This window comes from Ahaetulla prasina, chromosome 2 (genome assembly GCF_028640845.1).
Source record: "Ahaetulla prasina isolate Xishuangbanna chromosome 2, ASM2864084v1, whole genome shotgun sequence".
NCBI classification, from domain to species: Eukaryota; Metazoa; Chordata; class Lepidosauria; order Squamata; family Colubridae; genus Ahaetulla; species Ahaetulla prasina.
This window is the reverse complement of record NC_080540.1, coordinates 103738749-103750847: the sequence shown is the minus strand read 5'-3', so window position 1 is coordinate 103750847 and position 12099 is coordinate 103738749. Positions and strand designations below refer to the sequence as shown.

Here is a 12099-nt window from a genome sequence, read left to right as displayed (position 1 = left end):
TAGTTCTTTATGCATCCATGCTGGTTTCTTTTGAGATTTATTATTTTTCTTCTTCATTGGTATTGTGATAGACTGGGCTTTTATAATCTCACTTTTCAAAATTTCCCAAGCTTCTTGAGTTGTTTTCCCCTTGAGGATTCTCATCCATGGAATCCTTCTCAAGCTCTCTCTAAGTTTATTGAAATTAGCTCTCTTAAAGTCCAAGACTCTAGTTTGACTTTGTTCTACTACTTGCGTTTGCATAATGTTGAATTCCAGTATTGCGTGATCACTTGCCCCCAAGGTTCCTGTAGCTTCAACACCTTCTATCATTTCATCTCTGTTAGTGAGAATTAAGTCCAATATCCCCTTGTTCCCTTTTCTACTTTTTGGGAAACGAAGTTGTCTTCTAGGTTTGTTAGAAACCTGTTGGATCTTCCACTTGGTGCAGAGTTTGTCTCCCAGTTGATGTCAGGGTAGTTAAAATCCCCCGTTACTACTGTGATGTGCTTCCTACATATCTTAGTTAGCTGACTAGCAAAAAGTTCATCTACTTCCTCTGTTTGGTTGGGTGGCCTATAGTATAGACCTATGGCAATATCGTTTCCCCCTCCCCTTTAATATTGACCCAAACGCATTCAAGATAATTTTCATCATTGTTGTGCTCTATTTCTGTAGAGATGTAGTTATTTCTTATATATAGTGCAACTCTACCTCCTTTTTTATTTGGTCTATTTCTTTTAAATAATTTATATCCCTCTAGCTGTATGTTCCATTTGTCGGTTTCATCCCACCAAATTTCCGTAATGGCAACAATATCATATCTGCCCTCATTTACTTGAATTTCTAATTCACCCTGTTCATTCCTCATACTCTGTGCATTGGTGTATAGAGCATATAGGTGATGAGGAATTTGACACCTTTTGTTTTTGAGCCACATCTACCAACTCCTCACTTCTATGGTAGTTGTGTGGGCTAGGCTGCTGGAATTTGTGGTTTGGCAATATATAAATCGCCACAGATTCCTCACCTGCTGTATCTGAATAGAGATGCAGTTACACATAAATGTCTACCATTATGAACTTTCTGAAGCAGAAAGTTAAGCCATCACCATTGGCAAAATGGAGGAAGGGTTTGGCACTTAAAAAGGGATTTTTGAGGCATCTTAATTTTCAGGCGCTTTACACAGAAGATTGTATAGCTAATCTACTTATCATTAATACTTTTCAACACCCATTAATTTAATGAGAAAAACTTAAGTTTATATTTAATTTAACATTAATGTAACATTAATGTAATGTTTATATTTAATGAAACATTCTTTGGTTCTGTGCATGCGCAAGATGGCGTTGCACTGAGGATTCGGCTTCGGCGATCTTAGGCTCTCCCAAGGATAGCGGCGCCTGGGTCGTCCGCCTAGCCGCTTACGTCCCCTGGCCTGCTAGAACATCTTCCTGGCAGCCGTGGGAGAGGTCTCCGGACCTTTTTGGACCCACGGCTGCTGAGAACGGGGCCGGGAGGGTGAGCGGCGGACAGCGGTGGCCATGTTTAAGGCGCGGAGGTGGGGCAGTGAGCCAGCCTGCTTTTTGGCCACGGCGTTTTGGCCTTTCTCCCTCTGCTGCGATTCGAGCTGCAGCGGAGGTGAAGCGACGTTTTTCGGCGTCTTTGGCCTGTTTTTCCTGCCACGAGGTTCCGGCCTTTCTCCTGCTGCCGCGATGTGACCTCGGCGTCCTTCGACTCCTTCGGCCCCTCGGGGAGGCTCGGCCCTTTGGAAAAGCCTGGCCTCTTGGAGAGAGAGGCTTGGAGAGATTTGGCCCCTGGAGCGGCTTGGACATACTAGGGGGGCGATGGTCGTGGAGATGGAGGTGACCCCTTGGCTGGTATGTTCTGGTTGCATTTGGAGGCTGATGTTGGAGGACTGCGGGGAGGAAGGCAACGGAGGTATCCCGGTCTGTTCTCGGCCTGTCTTTACCCTAATTATTGCAATGTCATTGCGGTTCTCCCTGGCCTTTTGGGATTCTTATGGCCTTTTGGACTATTTGGGAGCAGATGGGAGACTCGTTTGGGGACAGCGGAGGACACCGACGGCAGCAATGGAAGCACCCCCCCAACCCCCACTCCATGATTTTTGGACTTGGCTATGGACAGATTAATAGTACTTTATCCTGGACTTAAGACCTTATAATTATTTAGACCTAATTAAGACCTTGGTCTATTAATTGACCGGGACTATACCATCGAGACTGTCCATTGTTCTTCATCTTATGCCCGTCCTTAACTGGAGAACCATCTTAGTATTAACATTCTTGCCAATCCTGAGATGGAGCCATTTCTTCACCGATTCTTATCTTCATGCGATATTCTTCATGTGAACTCTTGCGCCTGCGAGATGCCCCCACCTCACAGGAATGGCCCTCCACATTACCGAGGGCCGGCCTCAATGACGGGTCTTGGGACCCACAGAGGTGGCATGCGTCTAGAAAGAACCTGTGGGGATTTTTAGATAGGGAATTTTTAAGGGGAGGGAGGGAAAGGGCGGGTGTTGGAGGTAACCTGACGGGGCGGGGCCAGTTCCTGCGTGCACTCGCGGCGTTTTTTTAACAGGTCCGAAGGCAACGGGGGAGGATTATGTTCCTATTTGTGAGGGTGGTTCCATTTGCACGGTAAGTGGGAGGGGCAGATATGGCGGAAGTGAGGGGCCGTATCAATCCCTGGGGGCGCGTGCTCGCTGTCTAAAAGCGATCGCGCGCCCCAGCCCTTCAGACTTTTCCCGTTCCCCGGGTGGCCAAGATCCTCAGAGCTTGGGCCTTCGGTTGATGCTGTGCAATGCACGGTCCGTGGTTAACAAAGCCCCCCTAATTTGTGATCTTATACGGGGGGAGTCCGCGGACCTTATGGGCATTACGGAGACCTGGTTGGGCACGGAAGGGGGAGTTCCCCTTGTTGAAATGTGCCCACCGGGTTTCCGAGCATTCCATCAACCGAGGGCCCAAGGTAGGAGTGGGGGGGTGGCGGTTGTTATTAAGGAAAGTCTAGAACCGAGGGAGACCACTGTACCTCAGATAGCCGGCTGTGAATCCCTCTTTGTGAAGTGGGGTCATAGGGTTCAGATGGGCTTGTTGATCACGTACCTGGCTCCTTGCTGTGTGACAACAGCCCTGCCCGAGCTGTTGGAGGTGCTTGCCGGGGTGGTGGTTGAGACCCCCAGACTTATGGTCATGGGGGACTTCAACTTGCCATCGACCGGCTTGTCATCAACGATGGCTCGGGAGTTCATGGCCTCCATGACGGCCTTGGACCTGACGCAAATAGTTGATGGCCCTACTCACATTGGGGGAGGCACACTGGATCTGATTTTTATCTTTGGACAGTGGTTGAATGATCTGGATTTAGGAGATTTAGTTACCGAGCCTTTGTCATGGTCAGATCATTCTCTCCTTCGTCTGGACTTTTGGACCGCCACTCAACACTGCAGGGAGACGGGACCAATACATTGGTTCTGTCCCAGGTGCCTGATGGACCCAGAGAGGTTCCTGACGGAGCTTGGGCGTTCCCTGAGGGTCTGGCCCACAGCACGGCTGAAGAACTAGTCGCGGCCTGGGAACTGGCCGCAACTGGGGCTTTAGACCGTGTCGTGCCTTTGCGGCCTCTAACCTGGCGTAGATCTCAACCAGCTCCTTGGTTCTCCAAGGAGCTGAGGGAGATGAAATGCTGGAGAATACGCCTAGAGAGTGCCTGGAGATCCAGCCGTTCCGAAGCTGACCGGACACTAGTTAGGTCTTATAGTAGGACCTACCTAGTGGCACTGAGGGAAGTGAAGCGTTTTTACGTTTCCTCCCTCATTGCGTCGACAGATAACCGCCTGGCCACCCTGTTTCGGGTGACCTGCTCTCTCCTTCAACAGGAGGTGCGGGAGGACCCCTTACAGGGCTGTGCCGAGGAGTTTAGTGGTTATCTATACGATAAAATTGTTCAGCTTTGGGATGGGTTGGAGCAAAATTGGGTAGATCCAGGTGAGAGGTCGGAGACTCGTCTTGTTGAGACTGTTTGGGATGGATTTGACCCTGTGACTCCTGAGGACATGGACAGGTTGTTGGGGAGGTTGAATGCCACCACATGTTTACTAGACCCGTGCCCCTCCTGGCTGGTGCTGGCCACACAGGAGGTGACACGAGGCTGGCTCCGGGGGATTATTAATGCTTCTTTGTTGGAAGAGGTTTTCCCTGCTGCCTTGAAAGAGGCAGTGGTGAGACCCCTCCTCAAGAAGCCTTCCCTGGACCCAGCTGTTTTGGGAAATTATCATCCGGTCTCCAACCTTCGCTTTGTGGCGAAGATTGTAGAGAGTGGCACGTCAATTACCCCAATACCTGGATGAAACTGTCTATCTAGACCCGTTCCAGTCCGGCTTTCAGCCCGGATACAGTACAGAGACGGCTTTGGTCGTGTTGGTTGATGATCTCTGGAGGGCCAGGGACAGGGGCTATTCCTCTGCCCTGGTCCTATTAGACCTCTCAGCGGCTTTTGATACCATTGACCATGGTATCCTGCTGCACCGGCTGGGGAGTTTGGGAGTGGGAGGCACCGTTTATCGGTGGTTCTCCTCCTATCTCTCTGACCGGTCGCAGACGGTGTTGGCAGGGGGACAGGATCAACCGCGAGGCGCCTCACGTGTGGGGTGCGGCAGGGGTCAATTCTCTCGCCTCTCCTGTTCAACATCTATATGAAGCCGCTGGGTGAGATCATCAATGGTTTTGGGGTGAGGTACCAACTGTACGCTGATGATACGCAGCTGTACTTTTCCACCCCAGGCCACCCCAACGAAGCTGTCGAAGTACTGTCCCGGTGTCTGGAAGCCGTACGGGTCTGGATGGGGAGAAACAGGCTCAAGCTCAATCCCTCCAAGATGGAGTGGCTGTGGATGCCGGCACCCTGGTACAGTCAGCTGCAGCCGCGGCTGACTGTTGGGGGCGAATCATTTGCCCCGATGGAGAGGGTGCGCAACTTGGGCGTTCTCTTGGATGGGCGGTTGTCTTTTGAAGATGACTTGACGACTGTCTCCAGGAGAGCTTTTTATCAGGTTCGCCTGATTCGCCAGTTGCGCCCCTTCTTTGACCGGGATGCCCTATGCACGGTCACTCATGCTCTTGTTACCTCTCGCTTGGATTACTGCAATGCTCTCTACATGGGGCTCCCCTTGAAGAGCACCCGGAGGCTCCAGTTGGTTCAGAATGCAGCTGCGCAGGTGATAGAGGGAACCTTTCGTGGCTCCCATGTAACACCACTCCTGCGCAGGCTGCACTGGCTACCTGTGGTCTTTCGGGTGCACTTCAAGGTTTTGGTTACTACCTTTAAAGCGCTCCATGGCTTAGGGCCGGGGTACTTACAGGACCGCCTACTGCTACCGATTGCCTCCCACTGACCCGTGCGCTCGCACAGAGAGGGACTCCTCAGGGTGCCGTCCGCCAAGCAATGTCGGCTGGCGGCCCCCAGGGGAAGGGCCTTCTCTGTGGGGGCTCCCACCCTCTGGAATGAACTTCCCCCAGGACTTCGTCAACTGCCTGACCTTCGGACCTTTCGCCGCAAGTGGAAGACTTACCTATTTATTCGCGCAGGACTGGCATAGAAATTTTAGTAGTTTTTAATATTTGATATAAATTTTATGGGGTTTTTACGGTTTTAAATGGTTTTAATTTTGGCCTTATGTTTAATAAGTCTTTTAATTATTGTTTTATTGTGTATATAATTGTTGTTTTATTTTGGCTGTGAACTGCCCTGAGTCCTTCGGGAGAAGGGCGGTATAAAAATCTAATAAATCTAATCTAATCTAATCTAAATGTACCCATAGAAATTAATGAGATATTTTAAATCACTTCAGATGTATAGTATGTGATTCCCTCCTGCTAGAAATAGTTAACAATTTTTTAATAAAAGAATACTCTCCCAGCCCAAGATTGTCATATATAGTGAACACTGTGGTCATATTATATATTAGAAGTTCAGTTTGTCTCTAGGAAATGGTTTCAGTTCCTCGTCTCTCAGCATCCTTTTCTCCTTCTGTGTTATGACTTTCAAATTATAAACTTGAGAATATTAAGTAAAGTTATTAAAATATGACTTAAATATACAAAGCATAACAACAGTAGCCTTATCCCTACTTATCTTTCTCCAATTATTAGTCTAAACAGTGGATAAGGTATATTCCCATCCTGTATCATTACTAAATGGGGTCCCACCCATTTCTAAAAGGACCATTATAAAGTGTTATTATTGTACTAAGAAATAATCACGCACTTTTGCTCATTTTAAGTGAAAGCTGAAGTATACAGCAATAAGTATACAGTTTTAAAAATCAAAAGGCCAACTTTACACCTCCCAAAAATAGAAAACAGATTAGGTAGCCTCTAGGAATTATGAAATGTGAAGAAAAAGCTAAATTCAGTTGTCATTTGAGTCATGATAATGTAAAATTGGGAAGGGAAAGACAGAACCGATCTATTAAAACTCTTTACAGCCTATAGTAGAGGCACAGAACTTAACCACTTAGACTGAGTCCAACCATCACATATAACCAATTTAAAGCTTCTCGAACTACTATCTAGTCAATATTTGAGCACAATCAAAAAGGAAAGCCTATGACCTCATATGTAATTAGCATCACTGTTGAATTTCTCTTAGGCAGTTTTTTCTCATCTAGAATCTTCATTCATGTAACTTGATAATAAGTCCACATCCCGCACTCCAACCTGATAGAGAACAGTTCGTTCCTTTCTCTGTGACATCCCTTCAAGAGTGCAATCATATTCTCTCTTTGACATATTTTCTCAGGGCTAAAGGTATCCAGTTACCTCAATCTCTTCTTATAGGACTTGAGCCCTGGGCAATAGGAAACCTAACACAGTTCAGGTAAAAGCCCTTGACCTCCAAATGTTATTCTAAAATCATCATTTTTATGACAAGGAAAATTGATTATTTACTAACAAGAAAATAATCAGATCATTTGATTTTCATTTCACATAAATGAAATTAAATCCATGTTAGTTCCTATCCTGGTCTTACCACCACTGTTTTTTAAAGTGTGGTTCTAACATGTCATTCATCTCCATGTAGTCCCCAGCTTTACAGTATCTATGGGAACAGCTTGACTGTTGGCTTTTCAACTACAAAATGTGAAATGGGCTTTCTTTCAGGCAAGAATGTTAGAGATAAATTAGGAACAAATCCACTTAGTCCCCATTAATGCTATCAGTTTACACAGTTCTCCATTCTCAAGAGTTTGTGAAGAGCAATGTTTTGGAAAAGCATGAGTCCCATGCATGAAGGACTATGCACATTAGAATGGGTGGAGTAGATTCACTGGGTGGTGTCCTAATCATTATCCAAAATATGTTCTTTCAGTAACATATATGAATGGTATTAAGGCAGCCAAGTTAATGAGAATGCTTTGCCATACATTGTTACTTTGCATTATGCAATTTGCTGTTTTCATGCTTAAGTGAGTTGTAACCCAATAACACATGCTATAAAGTACTGAGTGCCTAATTACTTTTACATGGAAATGCAATCTTTCTCAAGTCATTAAATACACTGATGAGATTATTAATTCTAAATTATCAAATAGGAATTCTGAAGTTGCATTATATAATTTGCAATTCATGAGCCAAGAACTAAGGAATATGAATCAGAAAAGACAGAATAATGATTCTAGAGACATATAACAACAGGAAATTACATGTGAAGGAGAAAGGTTTGTGAAAACTTTTCCCCACAAATGGATTGCCATAATATGAATGCAATGAAGACATATAACTATTTTCAAGTTCTGTCAGACAATGTTTTTAATTTAATACCATTTATTCCTCTGGTGGTTGCTTGACTATATACGTCTGCAATCCAATTGCTTAACAGTTCCACCAAACCTTATATGGAAGATTTTGTGTAGTAAAGAAACTATATTGCTAATGAATTAATTTCACTCTATTTCAAGGTTTGCCAAAAGGAAGCCAAAACCAAGATAGATGTTGACAGAATCAGAAAAAAATTAAATTTATTATAATTTACATTTCAGTTCAGTGTATTAAAATACTGCATTCATTAAATTGTTTTAAAAAGTGTTTACATGTTTAATAATTTTTCCAACCTTTCACACTAAAAAAGGAAAGTTGGAACCTTTTAGAAGTGCTAAAAGTGCTGGCATGGGGGGGATACTGATGGCTGAGACCCTCAGGATGTCCAACCTGCTCCACATAAAATTAGTATTTTCCACTGGAAAAAAAAAACAACAGCCTGACCATATCATGCCATGCATCTATCTCAGCACTGCAACAATTAGAAAATTCAAAGATAAAAGCAGATATGTTTTCTTGCAGATACCTCGGGCTGTATGGACTGTGTAGAATGGCTTGCCAGCTGTCGACCTGAAGACCTTGCCAGTTCCCTTTAAAAACTTCAAAAGCTGTATCAAGGATACAGCCTCTGGGCTTGCCATCCTATCTCCACAGGTCTCTTTGTTCACTCTCTTCCCATTCTTATTACTGGCAAACAAAGATCTGCTCCTGACAGGAAGTTGAGGGATGAGGCTGGGTAAAGACACTGATGGCATAGAAGAGCAGAAGATTCCATTCTGTGCAGTGTTTTGCTTTTTCAAGACCTGCAAAGAGAGACTCTTTAGAATGGCATTTTACTTAGCAGAAAACTAGAAAGGCTGAAAAAGCAAATGACAAACTTGCATTGGTCAAGAAATGGTCAACCACCTGTAGCTTCAGATAGTACGAATTGCATGAATTAAAGTTCATGCAAGTTTCCGTCCATTTCAGCTCTTCAGACTCAATTCTCTATATCTCGTATAAAGTGATAAAACAAAAATATAAAATCACAGATAAGTACGGAAGACGTCTATGAAGAAACTACCTGGTGACTATGATGAGTTCCCCACTCACCCCCCAAAAAAACTTTATCAAACAGGCATTTTTGTAAGAATTACAGTGGCTCTCCTACGTTCTGCTGAACTGTCATTGACAAGGCATGGGACAATTTTTTAAAATAATGAATTGGTGGACCACTTAAATTTAGCATAGGGTAAGGGCTGACCTTGTTTTCCACCAAAAGCAAGCCTATATTGGTTGAGTAGCTTTTTTGTAATAAAAAATTATAAAATGAGATTCCAAGACTACTGAATCTCAGGGTCAAAGAATGGAAGGCTAAGAAACCCATTTTTAGCATTTAGCCCCTAATTTATGAAACTGTTTTTTGAAAAAGCTCTTGGGAAAACAGGCTGAATTTCTCCTATTCTTTCTATACAAGTTTTAATATATTCACGGTATCTTATTTTAACAAGGAGTTTTAAAGATAACTGCTTAAATGAGAGCAGATTCTGATTTTTTAATAGGGCTCTGTTAATTAAAAAATGAGTTGAGAATGACTTTTTATAATTGCATGGATTTATTTTCCTCTATAAAATCATGGAGGAATCACCTGTCTTTGGGTAAGTTGCCCATTGGACATTTACAGCACAACTATTTAGAAATGTGGAAATCTGTTTTAGAAAAAAAAAGTAAAGAGGAAGAATAACAGGGAAAGAGAAAGGGAAGAAAAAGAACAGGAAAAGGAGCAAAAATAATAAAGGAGGCCTTTCCAAGAAAGTGTAGGTGTTTGCACACGGATAACTCCTTGGCAACTCTAAATGCTTCCTCCCTCCCTCCCTCTTTCTTTTTTTTTTCTTAAGGTGTGTAAAGAAAATTAATTACCTCAGTGCTGACACTTATTATGCCAAGATTTAGCCTGGAGGAGATTTTTACTGCTAAATTATAAACTTCAGCAACTGTAGATTATAATGGATAATAGACTGAGAGATGTTTCACTGTAGCAGTTCTGACAGGATATCCATGACTGACCTGGCCTATAAATACTCCTTAAATAAATAAAACATATACAAAAGGAAAACAGTGTATTTATTCTATACAATAAGCTGCATTACAGGTTGCGCTGATTTATAAAGGGAGCTTTTTTATTAAGATGGGCCTAACATGACTAGAAGGAAAGACTACCAGTGAGATTCAGGTAAACCAGTGAAATCACAGGTAGCCTGCTAACACCATCTTGTTTCTTGGGTTAACATTAACACTCCCTGACCTCTCTTTGGACCCAGTTTTCCATAATATGTTTAAAAGATGAATCCAGGGAAAGTGATCCAAGTCAGATGGAGCAGGGTAGAGAGGCTTGAGTTCCAGTTCCAACTTTTTCTTTTATTTCTGAATCGTTTGTTACAAAATAATTATGTTTCCAGTCCAACCAATTATAAAGGTCAAGCAACAGATAAAAGATAAATAAAAGTGCACAGGAGTAAAGTATCCTGGTTGTAAACAAAACAATTAATGAAATAAAATTAGGAAAAAAGAAATAATTTGCCAATCCGATAATACAATTTAAGGGGAAAAAAGTCTGACAGTTTTAGATTTTCAATAGAGAGACTAGAAAAGCTGACTAACTGGCAGTTTTAGAAAAATAATATTTACAGCACTCATAGTGACACCTAAACATTCTTGGTTTTATGCCTGTCCAATAGTTTAACTCTGTTTATTCAAATATGCAGTCCTGATTTTTTTTATACGTTCCAGGTTATTCCTGCAGCCAATAATCCATACCACCATATCTTCCAGATATAGTTGCAAAAGTTTATCTATCTATCTATCTATCTATCTATCTATCTATCTATCTATCTATCTATCTATCTATCTATCTATCTATCTATATATATATATATCCATCTATATATCTATATATCTATCTCCCATCATCATGAATGTAATTCTTCTGAATTTGACTTCTTTTAAGTCTGTCAGCCAAATTTTCAGAAATATTACGAAACTTGAACTCTCTTTCCAAAGCATAGAAAATATCTCCATGCTAACATATATGTAATCAATATCATGTTTTAGTCAATTTGTTAAAAACTCAAATATGGATTTTGTTACCAGCAGTGCCATTTGCAGGCTTCAGGAGAAGTGATATCAATCCTTGTTTTATCACTGGGAGTAAAAAGCTAAAAATATTCCTTTAGAAAACTAAAAGAAATGAGTTCCTTCTATTGACAGAGGGATTTTTTCTCAGAGGAATAGAGTATCCTTCTGTAAAAGCTTTTGGGCAACACAGGAAGAGGAAGAGGAAAAATCTTGGATACAGAAGCAAAATTCCGTTTATTCAGCACTGGCTAGAGAAAAAATCATGCAATGTATATAAATTGCATTTTTTAATTTAATTAAATATACTTGTAAAAGAAAGTAATGTTTCACTCTTTCATTTACTTACTTGTTTTACAGGTAACATAAATAATTATAATTCTCCATAGAAAATTCATCTTATTAAATATAGCCAAGACAATTTAAAATTACAGTTTAGCAAACAATAATAATATTGTATATCAAAACTTTTACAAAACATACCATATAAAATATATTTTCAGGCAGCAGATAACACATCTCAAACATGTTTCCTACATGCATAATGGGACTATTGAAAACAGGATAACGCAAAATGGAACATGCTAGATTTTAAAACTTTGTGACTTCTGAAAGAATAGCAAAAGTGCATACTGTATCAGTGAATCTTTTTAGGAGGGCAATTTGTAAATACAGACTACTGCTAATAAGACCCTTTTTAGGCAGCCAACTATCATATCTTCCTATAGAGGATCCTTGGACAAGAGACAAAGTTGGCTATCAGTCAGTACATATTAGAAGACACAGCACAGGAGAGAAATTATTATTCCCAGAAATTTCTTTCATTCAAAATTGCCTGCCAAAATCTTCACTGATCAGTGGGGTGAGGGAAAGAAAACAGAGCTAAATATTAGGTGAAAGGGCAGTACATGTTGTTAATTATGAAATGCACTATCAATAGATCCAGCTTTTAAGAAGAGGCAGAGTCCACTTACTCATTCAATTTCAGCTCACTTCTGAAGAACACTCACTTCATAACTAACTAAATAGCTACTGTCCTGGAAATATGAATTGCTGCTGGACTAGCTACGTATGTCATCAGCAGCAATTTCTTTGTACCAAAAAATATCCTGTAATTCAAGTTAATAACACTATAGTAATAATGCATACAAATTAACATTAACTG

The 12099-nt window shown here is 41.8% G+C and overlaps 1 long non-coding RNA gene across 1 annotated transcript in view; it reads right to left on the bottom strand.

Moving 5' to 3' along the window:
• Nucleotides 1-12099, bottom strand: part of LOC131192466 (uncharacterized) — an 81726-nt gene that overhangs the window by 60235 nt on the left and 9392 nt on the right. Inside the window, exon 2 of the long non-coding RNA XR_009153739.1 lies at nt 8350-8626. This is a non-coding gene — a long non-coding RNA (uncharacterized LOC131192466). The remainder of the gene's footprint in view (nt 1-8349; nt 8627-12099) is intronic.